Genomic DNA, 23,737 nt, shown 5'->3' on the forward strand with positions numbered 1-23,737 from the left:
GGGGCCATCAGGAAAGGGGTCTTGAGGATGCACAAAAAGTTTTCCAGCAAAAGTAGAGGAAAGGCAGGCTAAGCAGAGGGAACAGCCCATGCAAAATGTAGATGTGAAGAAGGTCTCTTTTTTGAGAATAGTGAGCTGTAAGATGTGTGCAAAAGTTGGGGCAGGGGCACATAGAGGATGAGGCTGGTTTTTCACATTGACTATTTCCACCTGTTGTTCTTTTTAACACTTTCATATTATTTTGTGTTGATAATATTTTTCCTTATTTCTTTTGCATGTCTCTAATGCTTACTTAAAATTCTTGGCCCATAGGTTCTAATATTGCTGACTCCAGTGGTGTGTCAAGTCAGTTTGCTGGTTTTCTTTCAAAGCCGTTGTGCTCTAGCTGATGACGTGGTGCATGTGGGGGCTGCACATACTCTGCCTAAAACTAACAGTGAGGGAAGATGAGGATCTATGGCTCCTGGGCTCTCTTCCCCAAATCAACCTCAGAGTAATAACAGCAAAATGTCACTAAACCTAGGAAATGATGGAGAAAACAGAATCTCCTGGGGGGACAGAAGGGGTTTTTTAACTGCTGTGTGTAGGGTGAGGGAGGTGCTGCTGCCAGGTGAGGGGGCAGGGCTTAGTCTCGAGGGTGGCGGAGAACATTGTAGGAAAGAATATAGGGACTGGTTTCTGCTCTTGCCTCTTTGCATCAAGCCTTCCCCAGTAACCTCCCCTGACTCCATCCACCCCCCAGACCCGCTGCCCAGGACCGACCGAGGCCAGTGTTCTCACTTGGACATCGGTGGCCCAAGCAGATGGCACAGTGTCTGCTGGAGTAACTTTGGGGCAGTGCAGCAGGCAACGTGGAATTGCAGGAGTCAGGACAGGCTTCCACATCACTCTACCACCCCTTCCCTTCCACATCTCCAGTCTGGTGGATGCTGACCTGGGCAGGCAGCCCCCTCTCCTGGTGGCTCCTTCCTCGGGTGCTGAATGTAAGGCCAAATCCTATGGAATTAGTTACTTGGAGGCCTAGGAGGAGAGTAGTGATGCCAAACACAGTGAGGAACTGCGTGTTTCTGGTTCCCAGGGGTTTCCACTCTGGGACTGTCATCCCCTTGGGCTCGGTGCTGACAAAGACCTCCCCCACCCCAAGAAATGAGCTCCTCAGTTAAAAACCAGGAAGTCCAAGGAGCACAATGACTTCAAAAGAAACAAACTGATTAGATATATCACTGGAATCAGCCGTATTCAACAAATGGAGTGAGAATCTTAAATAAGCATTAGAAACACTCAAAAGAAATAAGTAAAGATATTAGCAATACAAAATAGAACAAGAAAGTATTAAAGAACCCAAATGGGAATATTCTATATGAAAACCCAGCTGAAATAACAAATATAATAGGCAGAATGAACTAATGGGCTGACATGAGGAATGAAATAGGGAACTGGGATATCAGATGGAGGAACACTTCCAGGAGGAAGCCAGGAAGGATTAAGAAACAGATAACATCAAAGAAATGGTAAAACATCAGTTTAAAGTTAAAACATCAACCTCAATTTTATTCCATTAATTTGAAATGGATCATAAATGAAATTATAAAACCAGACAATATAGCTTCTAGAAGAAAACCTAAGAGGATAGCTTCATGACTTTGGGGTAGGCAAAGAGTCCTAACTTCATAAAAGAAAAAAATGGACTTCAACAAAATTTAATGTTTCTGCTCATCAAAAGATACCATGAAGAAATTAAATAGACAAGATACATAATAAAAAAGAATATACACAGTACATATAGCTGACAAAGGAATTGTATCCAATAAATAAAGAACATAAAGGTGATAATAAAATGACTAACAATACTGCCAAAACACAATGGGCAAAAGACTTAGCCACTTCAAAAAGAAAATATACAAAAGACCAATAGTTAATGGAAAGGTGCTCTACATCATTATTAACAGGTAAATGAAAATTAAACCCATTTCACACCCACCAGAATGACTGAAACAAAATCAAAACTACTTACAAAATCAAACATTCATAGAAGAAACAGAAGTCTCATGGGAATATAATTTAGTACAGTGACTTTGGGAATTCCTTATAAAGTGAAACATACACTTACCACATGATCCAGCAATTCCACTCCTAAGTATTTGCTCAAAGGAAATGAAAATATACCTACACAAATATTTATAGGAGCTTTACTTATAATATCCCCCAAATGAAAACAGTTTTAATGTTCATTAACAGATGAGTAAAGAAACATTTCGATAAAATGGAAAACTACTCAGCAGAAAAAGAAGTGAACTGCTGACACAACAGACATAGATGAATCTCAGAAACATTTTGTTAAGTGAAAGAAGCTGGACATAAAAGAGTACACTGCTATATGATTCCATATATAGGAAACTCTGGAAAAAAAACAAATGGTGAAATAAATCAGAATAATAATTACATTTGGGAGACAAAATGGACTAGAAAAAGGTGTGGGGGAACTTGCTGGAGCAATAGAAATTTTTGTTTTTTAATCTTGTTTTGGGGTCATTGTTACAAGGTAATATACATTTGTCAAAATGCATTAAATTGAATGCTTAAGATCTATGCGTTTTATTGTATTAAATTATACATCAACAAAAAAAGAGAGAGATGGGAGTATAAGTGCCAACATATAGATAATAGGAGTCCCAGGAGAGGAAAATAAATCAAGGGAGGACATATTTGAAGAAATAATAAAGATAACTTTGGAAGTAAAAAAAAAAAGATGAAAGATATCCATTTGAAAGGGCCCCCAATATACCAAACAGGATAAATAATTTAAAAATGCACACTTAGAAATATTATAGTGAATACCAAAAGACAACGAAAACATAAAAATCTAGAGAAAAACAGATCACTTACAAAGGAATAAGTATCAAATTGAATTGACCAAAGTACCAAAGGAAAAAAATTTGAACTGAGAATTTTATATCCAGCTAAACTGTCATTCAAATGTTAAAGGCTAATAAAAATCGCGATGTTCAAGGGCTCATGCTTGTACAAAAAGAGACCTCCCCACCACCAAAAAAATTGTTTTGAAATAACTGAAGTAATAGAAACAAATTCCACAGATGGTACTAAAGATATGTGAAGGCTGAGCAAATAAATTAGTAAAGTTTAGTGTTAAAAAAAGTTCACAGATCAAAGAAAAGGGCAAAAAGAAATATATCTAAAATAACGCAGAACTAAAAATTCCAGAGAGCTTAAATGTGATGTCAAGGGGGCAGAAGGGCATTTTGAAGAAGAAGAAAGGCTGAAGGGGAAGAGGGAGACCAAGAGGCCTGAGAAAATGCTAATCTTGTCTTTGTGGGTAAAAGCTATAGCTAACAATTTTTTTTAAGTAATAAACATTAAAAATAAAACAGAAAAAATCAAGATAATTGAAATAAAAATGCAGGATGATAGCAACAAAGTACATACACATACATTCTTTTCAGGAACACTCAAACATTTAAAAAATTGACCATAACACAAGTCTCACATTTTAAATAACAGGTTTTCACATAGCGTACATTCTATGACCATGGTACAATTAAGTTAAATTATGTTTTTAAAAGGACAAACAATTCCCCACACATGTAGAGATTAAAAACATCATTAAATAACTCAAAAATTGTGGAATGTAGCAAAGAAAGGCTAAAAACTGAGTAGCTAATTGTCCAACTTAGGAAGTTAGAAAAACAGAAACCTTCCAAAAATAAAAGGAGATTCTATAGAGCAGAAATGAACAAAACAGGAAATAAAGACTTGGTTGAGATCAAAGCCACAATATGGTATTTTTTAAAAGTCAATAAACTTGAGGCAAGAGTAATAAAAAATAATAACCGAGAGAGATAAGACACAATTTTTATGGAAAAGAAGACTACTAAGAAAATGCTATAAGCAGCCTGACACCAATAAATTTGAAAAAGTAGAATAAATGCACATATTCCTAAAAATATAACTTACCAAAACCGACTCAAGAAGAAATAAAAAACCTGAATGAAAAAATTTAAACAGTAGTTAAAATCTTTCCACAAAGAAAACAACAGGCCAAGGTGATTTTATAAGTGAGTTCTATCAGACTTCAAGAAATAATCTCAAGTTTACCCAAATTTTTCTAGAGAATAGTAAAAGAGAAAATATTACCAACTAATTTTATAAGGCCTTATAATTGCAATTTCAAAGCAGAAAAGTACAACATAAAAAGTGAAAATTAGCCCAGCTGACACGGCTCAGAGGTTGAGCATAGACCTATGATCCAGGAGATCGCAGTGCGATTCCGTCAGGGCACGTGCCCCGGTTGTGGGCTCGATCCCCAGTGGGGGGTGTGCAGGAGGCAGCCGATCAATGACTCTCTTGTCATTGATGTTTCTATCTCTCTCTCTCCCTCTCCCTTCCTCTCTCTGAAATCAATAAAGATATATATATTTTTTTAAAGTGAAAATGAGAGGCACATTTTATTCATGAAAATTGATATAATAATTCTAAATGAGACATTATTAAACAATAACCAAATATTATATAATGAACTGTTAGGTTTATCCTAGGAATACAAGAAGATGGTTTAATATTAGAAAATCTATACATTAACACATTAAAAGAGAAAAACCATATAATCACCTCAAGATACTTTTTGAAAGCACTTAATACAATTCAACACAAATTATTATTTTTTAAAAAAACTCTCAATAAGTTATGAATAGAAAAGAGCTTCCTTAACCAGAAAAAAAGCAATTTATAAAAAATCTGCAACACATATATTCTAAGTGGGAAAACTTTAGAACATTCTCTCTAAAATAAAAAACAAGGCAAAGATACTTAGTACCACTATTTTTATTTAAGATTGTACTGGCAGTCCTAGACAGTGCAATAAGATAAGAAAAAAGGTTAAAAGCATGAAGATTAAAAAACACAAAAGAAAACTATCATCATTTGTAATTGACTGTCTACATAGGATCTACAGACAAATAATTGGAAAAAGTGTTTAGCAAGTTAGCTTGATAAGATCAAAATGCAAAAAAGACTACTGCATTTCAGTACATCAGCAACAAAGGCAACTGGAAAACATAGATATCTAGATGGGGGAAAAATTGAATTGGATCTCTACCTTACACTATATGGATTAAGGTCTTAAATGGGGGACGGGGGACCACTTTAAAACATTTAGTAGAGACTGTGGGGTAAGGCCCACTTTCTTAAACAAGACCCAAAAGCACTAACTATTAAATAAAATATTGCTAAATTAGACTATATTAAATTTTAGAATTTCCATTTTCAAAACATGATTAGACTCAGGAATATAAAGAACTATTACAAATTAGTAAGAAAAGGACCCCCCCCCCCAAAAAAAAGGACAAATAGAAAAAGAGGCAAAAGACATTCCCAGGAGGTGACTCCCACACATACTCATACAAACCTATTCAACCTCATTGGTAATCAGGGAACTGCAAATCAAGACTACAATGAGAAATCCTTATACTTATCTGGTTGGAAAAAATTAAGAAGTCCGATAATACTGTGTATTGCAGAAGATGCAGAACAGCAGGACTTCTTATATATTACTGGTGGGAGTATAAACTGATACAACCATTGTGGAAAACAGTTTGCTCCTATCTTGTCAAACTGAACAAATTTTCATAGACCCTGTGACCCAGCAATTCCATTCCTAGGTAGATATCAAGAGAAAATCTCTAAATTCATTCATAAGGAAGCATGTACAAGAACATTCATAGGTGCTTTTTTCCCACAGTAGCAAAAACCTGAAAATAACCCAAATGCCATTAACAAGAATTAAAAATTATGTAAGTTACCCAGTGTAACATCATACAGCAATGAAAAAGAATTATAGCTCCACGCGACAATATGGATGAATCTCAGCAATATAAGAATGAATGAAAAAAAGCCTCAGGAGATTGTGCATGATAAGCTTTTATATATATGTATGTATATATATTTTTTTCACCTATTTTTTTTCTCATTAAACTTTGTTTTAATGGGCCTCAAAATTCTGTGACAGATAACTAATCAAAAAAGGCAAAAGGAGTGAGAAATTCCATATATATGTGTGATAATAATACAACTAATAAAATATTAATAAAGATCAAAATGAAAAAATAAAAAAGGCAAGAGAATGAGAAACCCCAGATTCCGGGGAGTGGTTACCCCACATGAAAGAGGGTGGGTAGGAGAGGGATGGAGGAGTCCAGAGGAAGATGTCAGTTACCGTCAGTATTCTGTTCCTGGTACTGGATAATAGTTCATAGGTATTTTATTTTATTATTATTTTTTAAAATATATCTTTATTGATTTCAGAGAGAGGAAGGGAGAGGGAGAGACAGAGATAGAAACATCAATGATGAGAGAGCCATTATTGATCGGCTGCCTCCTGCATGCCCCCGACTGGGGATCAAGCCCACAACCTGGGCATGTGCCCTGACCGGGAATCGAACCTCGATCTCCTGGATCCTAGGTCAGTGCTCATCCTCTGAGCCACGCCCTGCCGGGCGTTCATAGGTATTTTAAATTTATTTTTCATAATAGTCAAGAGGGCCATTATGGACCAATGATAAGACTGCTTGGAACAAGGATCATGATTAACCCATTTCTAGGCCCCAGGGTCCATAAGATAATTTAAATGAAAACAAAAATGCTCAGTAAATGTTCACATTTTGACGAGCACTATAGAAAGCTGTTGGCATGCGTTATATCTCACTGAATCCTCAACAGTCTTTTAAGCTAGAAGGCATTACAGTCGTCCCCCCTTACCCGTGGTTTTACCTTCCAAGGTTTCAGTTACCCGTGGTCACCCGAAGTCCGAAAATATTAAATGGAAAATTGCAGAAATAAACAATGCATGCGTTTTAGACTGTGCACCGTTCCAAGCAGCGTGATGAAATCCTGCTGTCCCACTCTCCATCCTGCCCAGAACACGAGTCAGCCCTCTGCCAGCATACCCACGCTGGAGACACTCCCTGCCCACTAGTTGCTTAGCAGCCAGCTGCTATCAGATGGCCTGCAGAGGTATCACAGCACTTGCATTCAAAGAACCCTTATTTTACTTACTAATGGCCCCAAAGTGCAACAGGAGTGATGCCAGCAATTTGGATTTGCCAAAACGAAGTCCTAAAGTGCTTCCTTTAATGAAAAGGTGAGTACGGTACAGTAAGATATTTTGAGAGAGACCACATTCGCGTAACTTTTATTACAGTATATTGTTATAATCGTTCTATTTTATTATTAGTTATTGTTGTATATCTCTTACTGTGCTTAATTATTAAATTAAACTTGATCATAGATACTATCCATCGTTTCAGGCATGCACGGCGGGTCTTGGAACATATTATATTCCCTCCCCATGGGGAAAGAGGGACTACTGTAGCACTAGCCCTATTTTCCGAGTACACTTGGCCGGGGTCAAGCATAAAGAACCCAGGTCTGAATGACCCTTCACCAGGTCCCTGAGCCTCACCTTCCTCCTGTCAAACTAGGCAAGGTATGTAACTTTCTTGGCAGACAGTAAGTGATTAATAAATGTCCGTTTTAATTTATTAAGACGCTATGAGGGCGTATTGGAGAGAAACTGGTTGGTGGCTAGGGGACCCAGATCCCATCCCACCACCTCTAACAGTGAGCTTGGGAGGAGGGTCTCTTCTCCTCTCTGGGCTAAGCCACCCCATCTGCACCTGGGGAGGGCTGGAGTGCCAGGCCTCAACACCCTTCCTCCTCAAACTGTTTATAAGGGGCCACCCAACAAACAGGAGGTCACCCAACCCCTTCCTTCTCCTGGCAGGCCCTGCTCGTCCTTCCAGAGCCGATCGAATGTCTCCAAGCTCCGAGCCCTGCCCATCTTTCTGACATCATCTCCTGGCCCTGGCCCCTCGCCACTCAGACCTTCCGTGCCCCACTGTCTTCCCTCGGGATTTCTGCACTGGCTGTTCTCTTGCCAAGAACACTTGCTTGGCTCACTCCCTCTCTTTTCAGTTTAAAGCCCACGTTCTCTGACTCCTTCCCTGCCCATGCTGAGTAAAGAAACCCCGCTACACCCCTGTCCCTCGCTATCTCATAAGCCTGTTTATTTTCTTCACAGTGCTCATCACCATCTGAAATTAATGACTTTATCGTCTATCTCTTCCAGAACAGTGGAGCTCCAGGAGGAAAGTCTTTGCACTATTCACTGCTGTATCCCCAGCACCTGGAACCGCATCTGCTACAGAAGATGCTCAGTAAAGCCCTGGCCAGTTTGGTTCATTGGTTAGAGCATCAGCCCACAGACTGAAGGGTCCCGGGTTTGATTCCAGCCAAGGGCACATACCTCAGTTGCAGGCTCAATCCCCAGACCTGGTCAGGGTGCGTGCAGGAGGCAACCAATCGATGTGTCTCTCTCACATCATTGTTTCTCTCTCTCTCTTCCCCTTCCACTCTCTGAAAAGCAATGGGGGGGGGGGAGGGGAAGCTGCTCAGTAAATATTTGCTGGAGAAAAAAAATACACAAGATTGAATGCCACGTCCTCCAGAAATCATCTATGGTCATTCTGCCCCCGGCATGGTTAGGTGGCCTCTTCTGCTCCTACGGCTGTTGCATTTTCCTTTACCCTATACCACCTGGGACTCTGTATGGGTCTATTCACACAACCGTCTCCCCATACACTGGATGCTCTTTGAAAGCAAAAACTGGACCAGATCCATCTGTGAATTCCAACACCTAGCCCTGAGCCTAGCAGGCAGCTGGGCCAAGGAAATGTTTGTTGAATGAATTAATGAATGAGCTCCTGCACTCACCTCTCCCCCTTCCTGACTCTGCTTTCTTGACAGGTGTCGAGAAACCAGCACCCATGTGAGCAAACAAGAAAGGCCACTCGGGCAGGAACTTCCTAGAACAGGGGCAGCCCCTTTCTTTTCCCACCAGGAGCTACTTCCGGGCAGCGAGGGGACAAAACCCGAGGCCAGAACTGTCCTTTGTCACAGGGATCACCTGGGTCCTGGTCCAGCAAAGCCAACAGGACAAGCGTTTTCCGCATATTTCGCCCTCGCTGATGGAACAAGGAGGTTGGCAGGCCTGCCTTGGAGCCCCGGCTAGAGGCCTCACAGCTGAGCTCTGCCTGGCCAGGGGCCAGTCTGGAAACACTCGATTATTCAAATCATGTAGCTACCCAACAGGAAAGGATCCGCCTCTCTGAAAAGGGGAAATGAGGCAGGCAGCCTACCCCAGGGACTTGGGTGCTGAAGGAGGAAATTTCAGGGCAAACTTGTCACACAAGCCAGCGCATTGAGATTTCCCACCCCAGGAAGACCCTAGAAGCCTGAGATAGAACCCAGGAGGGTGAGACCCGAGACCAGAGTCCTGGACTGAGGCTGGGGCCCATCCACACTGAGGTTTCTCGTGAGCAGCGGCTTCAGCCAAGCTAATTGCTCTGGCCTTCCCCTGACCCTGCTCCTGGAGACAGCAGGACTGCCCTGCTGTGCCCCAACTCCATCCCTCCCTTAACCCAGGAATCACGCAGGGGACAAATAAACTCTGCACTTCTCAGCTCAGGGGGCCAGTAAATGTCACATAGTCAATTCCTGCCTCCTATCCCCTCCCCGAGTTGGGCTCCGGAAAGCCATCAGGTTCAAGAAGAGTTTACACATCTGGCCTGCAGAGATTTATCTAATTAAGTGATGACGGGCCCACACTCTGGAGCCAGGCTGCCCCAGGTTCAAATTCCGGCTTATGAGCTGCATGACCTTGGGCAAGTCCCTTCCCTTCTCTGAACTTCTATTCACCTGTAAAAACAAGGATCCCAGTACCTACCCTGTGCAAGGTTTAAGGGGACCAAATAAAAAAAAGGTATGGAAATACGTACTTAGCAGGCCACAAATAGGGATTCAATGAATGACAACTCTTACTATTATTAAACAAATTAAGATAGTCTGGAGCCAGAGCTGGATCTCTAAACCAGACATCCCCAAGACAGACACATCCTCCCTCACCAGAGCCAAAAGGGGAAAAACTCCAGGTTCTGGGTTCAAATCCCAGCTCCACCAGCTCTGCAACCCTGGGCAAGTTACTTGACCACAACTGAGCCCCATTTCTGCCTCTGTGTACTATAGATCACAGCAGCATCTCCCCCAGAGCTGTCATATTCCTTCCCCATCTGGAGGGGTGCTAGTCCATGTGGCTGGGAAGTGCCGGGGAATCAGGGAGTTGACACATGCCAGGGCTGCCCCAGACAGGGGCAAGGTGACAGGTTCGTTTCCCTTCCTGGGAACCTCCAACTGGGCCCAGCTTCAGGGTGTGACATACAAGCGGTCATTCATTTACCAAATATGTATTAAGTGCATACTATACACCAAGAAGCACGGTGCACGTAGATGTGTTACTCTATGTCCAGCCGTTACTATTACTATTCAAGAAACTGAGACTACATTTGTGAACAAAATGGACCAAGACTGGTCCAAAGTATGACATTGGGGAAACCCACACCCCACTAAGGGCCTGAGCCTTCAATAGGAAAATTAGATTGTCCTGCTGCCAATCAGGTGTCAAGGTCAGGACAGCCTTCACAGGTTTCCCCACTGTAATCAAGCCCTGCTGGGCCTGGAAACCCCTGCCAGGGATGGCAGCCCTTCACTCACTCACACTTGTGACCTGGAGAGACACTGGAATTCGTGAATGATTCCCACAGGCTTCCTGCCCTTCAGGAACTCATACTCAGAGCCAGGCACTATGTAAATAATCAGATTACAAAGGACTCGAGATTCCTGAGCAAGATCCAGAAAAGCAGCCGCGGTGGCAACTGGCAACAAGGGCAGGGTGAGCCCTGCAGGAGAGGGGACAGTAGGTGCAAAAGCAAAGATGTGAGAGGCAGGGACACATTAAGAAAGATCTTAGCCTGCGACCCTGACCTGAGTTTGAGGGCTGGTTTTGCCATCGATTTGACCTGAGCCTCAGCCTCCTCCCCTTTCGCAAAAGGAATATAATACTTTATAGGGCTGTTTGAAGGGGTCAGTGAGTTCATGAATAAGAAAGGGCTTTAAAAACGGAAAAGAATGATAGGAGCCTGGAGACGGAGGTTGGGAGGATTAAAGTGACTCGTCCAGGGTCCAATGGCTGATTATAACAGGAACTAGAATTGGTCCATCTGGGATGGGGCTCAAGCCCAACCCCGCCCGCATCAGCCCCAACACTCCCGCCCCGGGACCCCCTGGGCCACCTGCTGAGCAAGGCGCAGGGAACGGGCTCTCTGCTGGAGGGATCACCATCCCCTCGCTGTCTGATCCCAGCCCCGGTTCTCTAACTCGCGAGACGGAGGCCTTTGCCCGGCTCCTGCGCACGCACGTGGGAGGTCCACGTGGAAGAGCACTGCTTTCCATAGGCAAAGCAGTGCCACGGTCACGGTCACGGTCACGAGTGAGGCATGACGATGGCGAGCTGAGGGAGAGCAAGGGCGGAGTCGGGCAGTCCCCACACTGGGAAGTGGCGCCAGCGTCCGACGGCTGTGAATTCGAATCTCAGCGGCTCCCCTGGTTCACCTGCCAGGGCAGCTCAGGTGAGTTGCTTCACTTTCCTCACTTGAAAAATGGGCCCTTACAGGGATTAAAAGTGTGAATGCATACAAAGCATTTAGGAGTGGCTGGGCACCTAATAAATCTCAGCAAGTGTTAACAGCTCTCATTAGTACTGTTATTACTATTGCCTCTGCTACAGAGGGAGAGGAGGGGGAGCCAACTCTGCGGCATGTCTGAAACCAGCCTCCTCCTTTCCCTTCTTTCTTTTTATTTTAATCCTCACTCCAGTATATTTTTTTCCATTGCTTTTCAGAGAGAATGGAAGGGGAGGGGGGGGAGAGAAACACTGATGTGAGAGAGATACATCGATTGGTTGCCTCCCCAGACTGGGGCTGGGGATTGAGCCTGCAACCGAGGTACATGCCCTTGGCCAAAATCACACCCAGGACCCTTCAGTCCACAAGCCAACGCTCTAACCACGGAGCCAAAACAGCTAGGGCCAGCCCCCTCCTTGTCACTCTTACTTTCAGCCCCAGAAACCTTGAGGACTGAACATGAGCACTGCTCTGGGTTCCTCCTGCTGTCCCAAACAAGGAAAAGGCTGAGAAGCACAGTGACACTGACCTGGGTGCCACCCTGGGCCTGTCCCTTCTCCACCCCTGTCCACACAATAATTAAATCTAATTTGGTTCTGGGATGTCCTTCAATCTTGTGTGCCAACTCTAAGTAGTTGATAGTGGCTGCCTGGAGGGCTGCATTTAGAAGGAATTTGAGGTTTAGAAGGAAAAAAAGCAGTGGTTGATTAGTGATGTCTGACATGAGTGTAGGACAGGGGAGTGGCAGCCTGCATGCCAGCTATTTGCCACACATGAACTAGAAAAGCCCTGAGGCCTTGCCTCACTCAGTGCAGGCCGTGGTTGTCGGGCAGGGTCATGCCAGAAGACGGAAAGGGACTTGCCCACAGTCACACGTCTTGAAATGGCAGATTCAACCCCACACCCCTCTGGGTTTCTGAGGATGCTTCCTGCTAGGACTCTTATTTCCTTTTCATGACAAGAAGAGGTTGTTCCGGCTGAGACTCACTGGGAGTGCCTATGCGTGGTCCCCTCCCTCTGAAACCTCCCACCCACATCACTCTGCAAACCCCAAGGATAGATGCTTCTACTGAAAGCAAATGTATACAGCAAGGTCCCCTGAGGGCCTGTATCCAAACGTAAAAATCTGAATCCAGTTGCCAATCTGATTGAGCAAGAAAGCATCTCCACTTTCCAGCTGTGTGACTTTGAGTAAGTTACTCAGCTTCTCTGAGCTGCAGTCTCCTCTTCTGCAAAATGGAGAGGATAACAAGTTAAATACAAAAAGGTCATTCACAGTGATTTGCTCAGTTCCTGACACTGAGCAAGCCCTTAAATGTTAATTATAAGGATGAGGTCAAGAGGAAAAATAAAACACAGCATTTTCACAAAGAAATACTCAGGTGATTCGTGCCAAGGCTTGGATGAGCTGTCGAGAGGAGCTCTGTTTATCTTCGATATCTTGATAACTAAAGCTGAAATGTGAATTACATTTTATGACTTCAGAATAAAGAAGGAACTGGGTTCTTGTAGGAAGCTGGATTGTGCCATCATGTCACAGTGAAGAAAGCAGCCTTGAGTGGGTGGACTGGCAATGGTAGAGGTCAAATGGGTATGTTTCCCACTTCCCGGCTAGGCGACTTTGTGCCTGTTTCCTCGCCTGTAACATGGGGATAACAGCACTTGCCACACAGGGCTGCTGTAAAACCAGGCGGCTCCAGGTGAGGCACTGGACACCACACCTGACAAGGCAACGCTGGCACTGGTGTGTGCAGGTGGGAGGGGGGAGCAGGGAAAACAGAGCAACTCTAGAAGAGCAATAGGAGAGGGAGGGAAGACTGGGGGGGCTGGGAATCAGCCGAGACACTTTTTGCCCAGAATTGTGGAGATGAATAAGCTATTAACTTCTATATGTTAAGAGGCCAGTACATCAAAGTGGGAACAGGTGGAAGGAGAAAGAGGCAAATGATAGAGAAAGGCCAAGCCTGATACAGTCCAGTGAGAGCCAACAAAGAGCCTAGGAGGAGGACAGGACAGTGACATGAGAAGCTCGGCCTGGGATCCGAGAGGGTATCCATCCCATTGTCTTGTAGACAAAGAACAGGTGGATCAGAGAAGGCAAGCGCTTGACTTAACCAAAAGTCATATGGTAGAGCCTTTTAAAGGTTAGATTTGTGGGTTTTCCAATAAAGGCCACCTAAACACTTTAAAAAAAGAACATATAATGTTTACTGAGCTTGGTCCAGCAGCTTGAAGACCTGGCCAGGTGAAGTTCATCCACCTGAATCACGCACTGAGGTCTGGGAGGAAGATGCTTTTCTGCTGCAAGCCAGGGTCAGGGCCTCACTACAGGGTCACCGGGATCGATGCCCAGAAATAACCTCCCAGCCTCCCCTCCATTCTCCTCCCTTCCCTAGATCAGAACAGGAGACAGAGGCACCTGCGGGAGGGATTTGAACTCAAGGTGTCTGCCCCCTGAGTCTCAGTCTCCTCAACTGTAAAACAACAGGGGTCGAGGTAGGTGAGGGTCCAAGATAGTGTTGAAGGTGCCTGGTGCCCAGTGGGTCCTTACAAAATGCTGCTTCCCTCACAGGCAGGCACACTTCTGAACTCTGCAGGCTCCAGGACCGGGGGACCTGTGATTACTATCAGGAATCTTGTACCCCCAGAGCAGTCTGTGGAGCCCTTCTAGAATCTCCCATCTAAACAGCTGCCTCCAGAGCCCAGTATTTAACCATGAGGGTTCACAGCCTCCCACGCTGCCCTCAAGTATGGTCATGGTGATTCGGCAACCTGGGCTGCGGCCGTGGTGCCTGCTGTTACCTCCAGGTCTTGGCTCCCAGCAAAGGGAGTGGAACAGAGAGCTGTGGGTTCAGAGTACAAGGTGGTGTTTTTTGTCTGTGAAGTGGTGACCAATGAACAGGGAATATTAGGGAATATTTGGGAATATTAGGTGAGGTAGCAGATGTCAAGGGAGTTCCTTCCCTGAGGGGGCTGCATAATCTCGGGACTGAAGCACCCAGGGCTGCCTGTCCGCCCCGAGGGTAGGCCCCAGGCCCAGCTCTCTGAGCCCCAACAGGCTGATGCTATCACCCCCAAACCTCTGGAGCCTGTAGATTCTTCCTGGGGACCACCAAAGCAGAAAGAAAGCTCCTTCCACCTAGCCAACATGTTTCAGAGACACTGCTAGGTGGCAGAAGAGGGGCTGATGTCCATGCATCCCACATTCCCATCCTGAGCCCCCGAGGGCTGGCCCAAGCTTCATGCAGTCATTCAGATGAGATTTGAGCCCCACTTCCACGGCCTCATGCACCTAGCCCAGAAATCGCAAACTCAGAAGGCAGGCAGGTAATGTTGATGAGGTAAGTGGGCTGGGTGTGAGAGAGTAGGGAGTGGTGGGGACTGTGGTAAAGTGGACAGAGCAGATGCTAATTAGGTTTAGCCTTGGTGGCCAGGCAGCGATGTGGCCCACCGTGGGTCATCCACCACACCTGTCTCTTGCCACCGTAGGAGGGCAATTTGTGACTGACGTGCTATAACCTAGGCGATAAATATTTGAGGACCAAGTGATTAAATCAAGACCCAAGTGATTAAATCAAGACCCATTCCAAGTCTTAGAGAAGGCTCTTCCCCCCTCCCGCACCCCCCCCTCAGGTATTCTGGCTTGCTTACAAATGGGGAAGCTGAGGCTCGGAGAGAGGAAATCACTTGCCCAAGGGCACTCAGGTAGCATATCAACAGGTCAAGGACTTAAATGCTACTCTTCTGAGCTGAAGATCTTTCTCTACTAACCCATATTTTGCATCTTCCCTTGAACAATTCATTCTTTAAAAAAAAAAAAAAAGATACATTAAGGATGTACGATGGAAAGGAAACACACCCAATTCAAGACTTTTGGTTATTTGGGGGAAGGCCATGGAGCACAGAGCTGGGAGACTGACTTCATAGTTCACCTCTTGCCTAGGCAGCCAAGTGACCCTGGGCAAGCCCCTTCCCCTGCAGGGGCCTCAGTCTCCGGGTCTGCAAAGCAGCCAGTTGACAGAGCCAGCCTCTAAATGCCTTCTAGTTCTGAAATTCTAGGCATTTGTGAGGTCTCCTTTCTGGCCAGTCCTCTGTGGCCTAGGATGAACATAAAATAGTAATAATAATAATAATGGGGAGGGCGAGTCCACACTAGCCAGGAAGGAACACTACAATTTCTGGTGAAACCCAACTCCTAGTTACTGGAATTCAGAAGGAACGATGGTAACACTCGGGCAGTTTAACCACCATCCTGCAGTTAAACAAAAACACATCTGGTTTAACTTCGTTTTCCTCATCTCCCCCCACCCCCTACCCTCATCTCAAATTTTACCCCTTAATTTGAGAAGTCAAATTAAATGCAAACAATTGATTTCATGCCACAGTGAGGTTGAGAATTTCAGCATGGAAAACTTTAAGCATGAAGTTTTTCTGGGAGCAATTATGAAATGTTGGGGGGTGATATGGGGAGGTGGAAAAATATGGAGACTATTCCTGAATGTTCTTTGGACACTGAGCATCCTATAAAAGTTGCTGAGAGCCTACTAGGAACCTAACAGTCAGAGAAGCAAAGTGACTTGCCTCAGGTCACACAGCCAGGACTGGCACGCAAGATGCTGACCCCAAAGCCAGCATTTCCCCTGCTATCTCTAGGCCTTTGTAACCTAAACAGGGCCATCCCTCAAGGAATATTAACTTCTCAATAACAGTCGCCAACACAGGTTCCGCCCAATGCTGAAAACCATTTATGATCTTGCTAGCTCCTCACAGCAATGCTGCAAAGTGCATATTATTAATCCACATTATGCACAATTTCCTCATCTGAGGCTCAGAAAGAGAAAGTGACTTGTCCAGGGTCGCATAGCAATGCTGGGAATGAACCTCCACTCTACTGCCCCCAGCTGCCCTCTCAAAGTGAGGATATCTCTAGAAGGAAAATGAAAAAACACACAAGCATACCTCACAGCCTAGCCCCAGCCAGCGCTGGGGAGCTGAGTCAGCATTCCTGTGGCCACGAGGCGATTTCTGAGTGCTGGTTCTCAGCCCAGCTTGCTCGTCTCCCCGCAATGTTCTCTTCAAGCTCTGGGGTTAGTATTAATAACTCCAGTTTCTATTTCAAGGTGAGAACTCCTGGCTATGCTGTTGGATCATATCCCGGGATTAAGAGGCCTCATCCCCAGAGATGGGTACAACATGAAATCACTAGACTTGGCATTGTAGACACCCGGGCTCCATCCAGCCCCAGCTCCCCAGGTAGTGTGTGTGTCCTTGGACAAGTTGTTTCTCCTCTCTAAGCCCTGCTTCTTCAATTTTGATAGGACTACATCTAGCTTGCAGGGAATATCAAGCATGTAAGCCATAGAACAGGCAGGACTTGAGTTTGGATTCGGACCATTTCCAAGCTGGGACACATCAAGGCAGAGGGCACAGGCCCTGAGGAGATAATAGCCCCAGGCCCATTCCCAACATGGAGTGCAGACTCCTGAACAACGATGAATTGAGGATGGTAGGCGGCTGAGTGTGGGCAGGGGGTCACCAGGCACCCTACAGTGCAGTCCATCAGGGAATGGGCAGAGCCTCGACAAAGTTGGGTGATGTGTTTCCAGGATTCAGAGGCAGTGACACACTCAGGCTCAGAGTTGCATTTTCTGCCAAAATTAGAGCTGATGATAGCCAATATTTTCTTAAGCACAGGCACAAGCTAGACACTTGGCATGCACTAATCTAGACTTCACCACCAATAAGTACTATCATTGATCTCCTTGGCCGAAAGGAGGAGACCAAGCGTGACAGGGAACAGAGCTCATTCCAGGTCACACAGCTAGGTTGACTTGTCTCTCTGTGAGCACTAAATGTTGTCGGATTAATTTTATGTTATTGCATTTTAATCCCTTGTGAATTGTTTGATTCTAATTCTAAAATGTCTATTTCAGAGCCTGAAAAAAGTTTGTTATGCAAATGTCTGAATGTCCAGGAAGAGCGCTCTTGTCTGTTTAATTTATTGTGGTATTCCCAGCAGAACAGGGCTGTGAAATTTTGTTTCTGGCCTCAGTTCAGTTTTATCCCTCACAATAGCCTTACGGGAGAAGCACACTCCCATTTTACAGGTGGGGCCGCGGACACACTCAAGCCAGTCTCCGTCCAGGGGCTGGGAAGTAAGTTGGGAAGCTGTGTCCAGGAGTCTCTTCTGCTTAGGGAATTCGGAGGCATGGAACTCAAGAAGGAAAAAGGAGGCAGAGGGACAGGGCAGGGGCATGGAGTAGAGTGGGTGGGGTGGGGACAACACAGGTAGAAAGGACTAAAGATTTGAAGAGGGCTGGTCTGGAGGGTGGTGGGAGGCAGGACTGAGCCCTAGAAGGGCCAGAAGGAGGCATCAGCCCCTGGTCTTCCAAGTGTTAGACTGGGGAGTAGGTCGCAAAGGTTGTAGGGTTGAGTCTGGGAGTCAGGTCCTGGCCCTGCTTGCTTAACTTGTCACCTAGTTGCTTAACCTCTCTAAGCGTCACTCTCTCCACTTGTAAACAATGCGATGCACTTGAGGTGCTGGAGGGGCTCTGGGGCACGGCAGGCAATCCCTGGGGTGGGAGCCAACCCCTGCCGGCCCGGGAAACCCGCCCACCTGCGGAGGCCCCAGCCGGCCCGAGAACCACCGGGTCCTTGGGTCTCCAGGGTTTCCCCTTCCCCCAGCCCCATTAAGTGCAGAAAAGGGTCACAAAGAGAGGGCGTCGGGGAAGACTGGGCTCTTCTCAGCTTCCCACCCCATCCTTGTTGACTATGCATTTAACCCTTTCTTATCAAGACCGGGCACAGGAACCAACCCTAAGCAACCCACTCACAGGCAGGCACGTCCAGAGGTGGGTCGCTGCCTCCCTCGGCTTCGGGGACTCCAGGGCTTTGACCCAAGGCTGCTGTGCCCACCCCCACACCCAAACAGACACCTACACGCCAGATAGCCCCCTTTCTCCTTCCCGGACCCCTAGCGCCTCCCTCCCTCTGCTGCTCCCAGCTCTGGCCCAAACTACTTTAGACCCCACGCGGGCAGACCAGCCCCCTGCCCTGGCGGCTGTGGCGAGATCTAGAGGGTGTTAGGCGGGAGGCACGAGAGGGGCCAGGCAGGGGCTGGAGTTGGCAGCCTGAGTCTCTAGATCTCCGACCAAGGGTTCACCATAGGGGCTGCTCAGGCACCGGGCACCGGGCACGGGGGGCGGGGGGCTGGACCACGGGTGGAGGTCCCCGGCAGCAGTCCGGGAGGCAGAAGAGCCCAGGACTGCGGGTCCCTTAGCTCGCGGGCTCCGCGGGAGCCACGTCCAACCTCCAGCCGCCCCGGCGCGCCCGCGGCCGCCTCGACGCGCGCGAGGCCCGGAGCGCGACAAGCGGCTGCAGGTCCCCGCGGGCAGCGAGCGGCCGTGCGGGGGCGCGGAGGTCCCTGCCCTGCCCTGCCCTTTATATCCGCCCTCCTCGCCATCCCCGAGCGAGCGGAGGGTGTGGGAGGGGCTGGGGATCGACCCAGTAGCCGGGGGTCCCGGAGAGCCGGGGGCAGCGTGGAGTCCTTACCTGCGCAGAGCTCGTTGTCCCGGCACAAGGGACGTGGGGTCCGTACACTGGGCCTGAGGGCGTGAAGTGACGGGTGCGCGAAGCTGCCGGGCCACCTCCCCCGCGAGCTTATAAAGGCGGCCGCGGGGCCCGAGCCCTGCCGGGCAGCCCTCCCCCATCCCGCCCCCGGCCCTCCCCGCCCCCGCCCCGCCCCGCCCCCGGCCCAAGCCCGGCCCGCCGGTCGGGCCACGCGGCCAGGGCGCCCCCTGCCGGGGATCGGGGCGCACCCCCAACTCCGCTCCTGTCCCGCGCGGGGTTGGGGCGGACGGGGGTGTCCCCCGCTGCCTTTGGGTGCCGCGGCCCCCGACGCTCCCGGCCCGTCGGCCTCCGCGCTTCCCCGCGCAGCCCCCGCTCTTCCCCGCCAGCTCCGACTCTGATCCTGGTCCCCGCGTGTGTCCTTCTTGTCTATCTCTTTAGCTCCCCTTTCGCCCTGTGTCTTTGTGGGTGTCTTTCTGGCGCCCTCTGTCCTGTCCGCCCCTCTCCGTGGATCTGTCTCAGCGCCTGTCTGCCTTTTTCTGAGTGTCCGTCTCTGTCCACCTCTGGCCAAGTGTCCGGCTCTCGGTCTCTGTCCACCTGGGTGTCTGACTCTCATCCTTGACCTCTCTCCTTCCCGCTCCAGACCGGACCGCCAGCCTCTCCCTCTCTCCCCTGCCCTTGCATTGCCTGCCTGGCTAGGGTTGGAGGAAGCCAAGGAGGCCTGGGGGGTGGGCTTCTGGAGGGGCACCTCCCCTGGACAAGGGCTGTTCCCTCCTTCCTCCTTAGAGAGGGAAGGGACCAGCCAGGATTCCTGCTGACCGCTTCCCAGCCAGAGCCCTGGGACAGCTTTCCAGGCAGTGGAGTCAGCCCGTTCTCAAGACTCCACCCTCGTGTCCTTGGGCAAGTCCCTTGACCTGGTGGACTCCCCTGCCCCTTAACACGCAGACATCTCCTCTGGCTTCCCTCACCACGGGGTGTGAGAGTCATATGAGACGGTGGTTGAAAAGTGCACAGGAAACTCCAATATTCTAGATAAATGGGGTAGGGAGGAAGAGCAGGAGGGGACTGAGGCCGGAGCAGAGGGGAGGTGGCGTCAGCACCAGCAGAACCAATATCAGCCCAGAATTCTCTCTTTTTTACCTACTCCATGCCAGCTCAGCACCAGGCATCTTGAACCCATTATCTCCCAGCAACCCAGTTTTACAGAGGGCCAGAGAGAGCACTCACATGTCTTGTCAGTATGACTGGAACCAGAGCTGGAGCCTGGCACCAGAAACCAGGAAAGTCTTTGTATTTATTCTTCTTTCTTCTTGTAATTTTAGCAATTGTGTTCGTTTTTTCTTTATTTATAGGAGTGACATGAAGTTTCCTTTTTGGCATAAGTTTATATTTTAAAAAGTGAATCAAAACATTGAGTAAATATTTATTTATATATTGAATGGGTTAGGTTATTATGGCAAAAAAACATGGAGGCGGTAAATGAGTGAAGTTTAGGAAATAAAACACCTTTGCATAAGAAATTGTGGGTGAAAGTGTCCACAGCCTGAAACCTGGGAGAGGCTCTATAATTGCTCACAAACTCCAAGGAAGAGTTTAGGTGTACCAGGAGGCTTGAGATGATGTCATCATCTTCAGTGAGCCTGGGGCAAATCCCCAGGCATGGAAAGTCTGTCACAGCCTGCAGGGAGTTGGGGGACCCCATCCCACCTATCATGGGCCCCAGCACCTACCCCTGACTTCTGATCTCCCCAAAACTATGAGGGATGGGCTCTTCTGATTGTGCCACATGTGCCACTATTGGGTTTCTGTGTTGGGGTGATTTTCCCCTAGGTACCCCTCCACCTTGGAAGTCCAGGGATCGGTTATCAGCAAAAGGGACTTCTGCCTGTCCAGCCCCTCTACCTCCTTCCCTCAGCCCTCCTACCCTGCTCCTGGGCTCTGCCCCCAAAGAGAATTCAACTGAGGAGGGGGAACCCAGCAGCCATTGCCCCTGCTGGTTGCCACCCCGCCTGGTGACTTCAACACATCAGGAAGGAGGCCTGGACTAAAAACTAAGAGCCCCAACTTACAACTGTGCCCTAGCTTCCCGGCTGAGCTGAGCAAGTCACTTTCCCTGTCTAGGCTCAGATTCCCTCTGGTGGTTGAATTGGACAATCTCTAAATCCAGCCCAGAGTGCAAGATTCCAGGACCACTTGGCTGGTAGAAAGCAGTCCATTACATTAGGTTTCTCTGTATCCATACTGTACACATCTTGTCTCTGGGGATCCAGTGCCTTGTTTTTTAAAAATAAGCAAATTGGACTGTTTGACCTCCATGCACCCTTTGCTCTAAGAGCTGATGATCTCATTTGGTTCTCACAAGTTTTGCAAGGTGGACGGGACAGGCATTTATAATTCCCATTAGAGATGAGGAAACCAAAGGCCAGAGACGTTTGTTACCTAAAGGTCAGCGTCAGAGCTGGGGCCTTCTTCTGCTCATTCATTTATTCCATTCCATTATTAAGTGCCCCTGTGCCTTGATCGAGGCCTGAAGTTCACCAGGAATTAGAAGCTAAGTTAGAGGTGAGAAGGCCGGGAGCCCCAGAGTTTTAATTCTCATTTCCACTGACCCCTGGGGAGACTTCTACAATGAGAAATGCTGAAATGGTGAGCACAGGGGGGTCAGGCCCTCAGTGGTGAGGGGTAAAGGAGAAAAGACGGAGAGACAAGAAGAAAACTCTAAGGCCTGTGTACAGAGAACAGCAAGGAGTCAGCTCCGGGGGTGGGGGTGGGGGAGAGAGACTGCTGAAAACCTAGGTGGATATTTAAAAAAGAAGGGTCATCCAGCCAGAGTGGTTCAGTTGGCTGAGCATCATCCTGTGCACCCAAAGATTGCGGGATCGATTCTGGCCAGGGCACATACCTGGGTTTTGGGTTCAGTCCCTGGACAGGGCACATACAGCCGTTTCTCTCACATCAATGTTTCTCTCTTCCCCCCTCCCCTTCCTCTCTTTAAGCATGTCCCTAGGTGAAGATAAAAAAAAAAAGAAGGGGTCTGGAAACCCTTCATCTGTTTTGACCCTTCGATTGGAAGGACCATTTTATCTCAAGCCCAGGCATAATCAAAGGTTTAGCTTTTGACCCCCTGAGCCACCTCCAGCTCCACTCAGTGCCTCAATGGAAGGGACTAAGAAAACGGAGGCAATATCATTAAAGCCGATAATGACACTGCCCCGCATTATTAACCCTGACGTCATGTGAGGCCTTGGTCTAAGTGCTTTGTATGTATGAGCCCATCTGATCCTCCCAACAGCTCTACAGACCAGGGCCTTCCATCCCCACTTGACAGGTGAGGAGACGGCGGCATATCCGAGCTGTCATTGCGGAAAGGTCCGCCAGCCTGGCGCAAAGCTCTTTACGGGTGAGACTGCATCCCCTCCTCTGTGCAACGCAGACGCAGCATCGTTAGTGTCATTCTCGCGTGAGGATGCTCTCAGCTGAGAGAGGCTTAGCGACTTTACTCGTTCAACAATACTTATTGATGCCTGCTCTCTGCCAGCCACTGTTTTAGGAACTGGAGACACAAGGAAACAAATCAAAGGTTTCTGTCCCCATGGAGCTGACATGCTTGTTAGGGCAGACAGATAGACAAGCAATAAGCGTTCTAAATACATAAATTATACACTAAGTCAGAAGGTGCTAAGGGAATGGATAAAGAACCAGAGCTGGTATAGGGGGAACAGGAGTGCGGAGTGAGCAGATTGTGGCATTAAAGAGGGTATTCGGGTGAGAAGATGAGGGCGAGAGAGAGCCTGCCTGAGACCACCCAGCGAGTCAGGTCTCCCAGGAGCAGCTCTAAGCCTGAACCTCATCTCAGCCCCGGCTTCAGCCCCAGTCCTAGGTTTACCCCCTTAATCCTGCCCCAGTCCCTGTCCTAATCCCATCTTGAGGTACGGCCCTTATCATCTCGCTCTTCAGCCTCTCTCTTAGACAGACTGACCCTGAGTGTGCCTCCACCCCTACAGCTCAGCCCTCAGTCCCAGGCTCGCCCAGCAGCCAGCCCAGTGCTCAGGACCCTAAGAACTGGCCAGCCCCGGGCCAGAGGGTACCCTCCAGCCCTAGCTGCCATTGTAGGAAGCCCCCCTCACAAAGGCCTGGGGAGCTCGTCATGTGAGAAAACCCCATTGTCCAAGGAACAATGTCCCCATTTTGTCCTTTATTGCTAAAGGGACTTGTGAGCAAGCTCCAAGCTCCAAGAGGGAGCATGTTCCTTCCTATTCTTAGTCCTGGAAAAGGCTGCAGGCCAAGTGGAAGGGTCAAGGTCCTCTACTGGGGGGCTGGATTCCGGAAGCCAACGCAGAGTCGGGCAGGTAGGGCCTTAGCAGTCCAGTGGCATTTCCAGAATGGAGGCAGGAATGAAACCATCCCTAATAAATAGGAAAGGAGCTTAGCTGTAGCCAGCATGGCAGAGAGAAGATCTCCACTCCCCCATCTCCCCTCACCCCCCACACACAGGGCTTTCATTATCTCAGATAAAGTCTTCCTGAAGATTACTCCACCCTCTTGCCTGAGCGTCAGCCTAACCATCCATCTCCCTGTTTCGA

General features: G+C 47.8%; 1 protein-coding gene across 1 annotated transcript in view; it reads right to left on the reverse strand.

Moving 5' to 3' along the window:
- Nucleotides 1-19,300, reverse strand: part of ALPL (alkaline phosphatase, biomineralization associated) — a 53,181-nt gene extending 33,881 nt beyond the window's left edge. The window contains exon 1 of the mRNA XM_081143893.1: nucleotides 19,140-19,300. The gene's annotated coding sequence lies outside the window, so the exon portion shown is untranslated. The remainder of the gene's footprint in view (nucleotides 1-19,139) is intronic.
- Nucleotides 19,301-23,737: the final 4,437 nt, after the last annotated feature.

This window comes from Miniopterus schreibersii, assembly GCF_964146895.1.
Source record: "Miniopterus schreibersii genome assembly, chromosome: 8".
Classification (NCBI taxonomy): Eukaryota; Metazoa; Chordata; class Mammalia; order Chiroptera; family Miniopteridae; genus Miniopterus; species Miniopterus schreibersii.